The sequence below is a fragment of the Triticum dicoccoides genome, chromosome 2B (assembly GCF_002162155.2).
Source record: "Triticum dicoccoides isolate Atlit2015 ecotype Zavitan chromosome 2B, WEW_v2.0, whole genome shotgun sequence".
NCBI lineage: Eukaryota > Viridiplantae > Streptophyta > Magnoliopsida > Poales > Poaceae > Triticum > Triticum dicoccoides.
In genome coordinates this window covers 669,229,349-669,231,451 of record NC_041383.1, presented here as the reverse complement: position 1 = coordinate 669,231,451, position 2,103 = coordinate 669,229,349, and positions in this window count along the sequence as shown.

Here is a 2,103-nt window from a genome sequence, read left to right as displayed (position 1 = left end):
CTGTGATGTCGCTCCGACGTCCGACTGTGGCATTTCTTTTTCAAGCCCTTTCTGTGATGTCGCCCCGACGTCCGACTGTGGCATTTCTTTTCAAGCCCTTTCTGTGACGTCGCCCCGACGTCCGACTGAGGTATTTCTTTTTAAGCCCTTTATGTGGTGTCGCTAAGACGCCCGACTGTGGCATCTTTTTCTTTATATTTATTTGTTCACCTTTCGGGGCGTCGCTTCAGACACCCGATTGGAAATTATTTATGTTCTGTTGGGATTTCAGGCGGACTACCGCCGTTTCCCTTTTTACTGACCTTGATATGATAAATTTTGAATGTACATTGGTGAATTTATTCATGACGCATCCATGCATGCATTTGTTATATCTTACGTCCGAACTGTCTTGCGAGTACTTTCAAAGTACTCACTGGCTTGTTGATTTGGCCAGATGCTGACGAAGGCGATTTCATGGATGAAGAGTTCGATAGCGAGTCCGACACTTAGAGGAGTCCCAGTCAGTCTCGTGCGACCCTGGATTTGGTCACTGTTTTATATCCGCTTCCACTACCAAATAAATTCATCGAGCCTCACCTCGACGCTCGATGAGATGATAGACTTAGAGTCTTGTATTTCTCTCCCCGCTGTGTTTTTCCACCACCGCCCTATCCTCGAGTCAGTAGTATTTCTCCACACCACTGTGTCATGTCCGCCATTATGTATAATTATTGGCATGCTTGTAATAATTTGGTTGAGCAACCGCAGTTTGACCCTGTAATGTATTTTATGCTACTGGCTTATTGTATCAAGAAATTGTCTACCAGTGAGGAGGATTTCTCTCATACTGGACTCATAAGATTGGTTTCTCAATAAATATTTTCATTGGAAAACCGGTCGTGACAAGCTTGGTACCAGAGCCAGGCTGACTGTAGGAAGCCACTAGGTGCGATCGCTAATTAGTTATTAGCATGATAGAGCTAATTTATATTTTTGCAATTGTAGTCATTTTCTGTCAGTCAGCATAAATTTATGATCTGACCATGCAGAATTTTTGCCTACTTTTGTAGATGGCCGACAACAGCTGCGAGTCTCAGACCTTCGCCAACGTGCCCGATGGGTTCGTCAAGCTTCTTTCTTTCATCGTTCGGGTCGCGATGGGGCCATCTGTACGCCCAGTCTTCACACTCTGCCAGCACCGAGTCAACGACGGTCTGACCATGCACCACGCCGCGGTGCAGTTCAAGGGAGGGCGTGGTGAGTTACGCCGCTTCCGGTTCGTGGGAAGAGCAATGCCTACGGAGAGGCATGCTATGCAGATGGCAGCCCGCGAGGCGATAGCTCGTCTCAGGGATGTCCTTCCCGTGATGAAGACTCGTCGTTACCGTTATCTTCCGTGCCATGTACCTTACACCTGTCACTACGCATACTCCTGCCCCAGAGGAGAACGAGACGAGGCTTTTGAGATGCTCATTGAGTATCTCCGGGCCTTGGAGGCAGCCTTCGACAACCTGGTGGACGACTTCGTAGCTACCCGCATGGACTCAGTCCATGGCTGTGCCTCCAACAGGAGGGAGCTCCTACCCATCGCTCCGCCGCTGACTTTGGTCTCATCCTCGGCATCTTATACGCCTGCTCGTCGCCTGCCTTCTACCGAAGAATTCAACCAAGTCATTGCACCCACTTCAGCGCGCACTGCACCACCCTTCGCGCCCACTCCTGTACGTGTTGCTCCGCCCCTGGCAACCGCTCCGTCCGCTCTGCGCAACACTACACGTATGGAGCCCATTAGTGAGGAGGAAGTCAAGTCCCCAACCTCGCTACGCCTCGCCCTCGGCAGGGCAAAGGAGGTCGTCAACATCTCCGCCTGAGTACGCTTAGCTGCCGTGTATTGTATCGCTTTGTAAGATATGTACATAGGTTGTGAGAAGTAGCCTGTTTGCGCATCATGTAGGATCTGGAGAAGTGCACTATCCTAAATAACATGTCAGGATTATGTACGCATATCCTGAGTGATGTATTGTATAATTACCACCCGCGTGTAAGATATGTAATGAGCAGTCCTTCTCCGTGCGCAAGTCGATTTGTTTTTCTGAAGTAAGCCGAGTTATTTAATTCTAT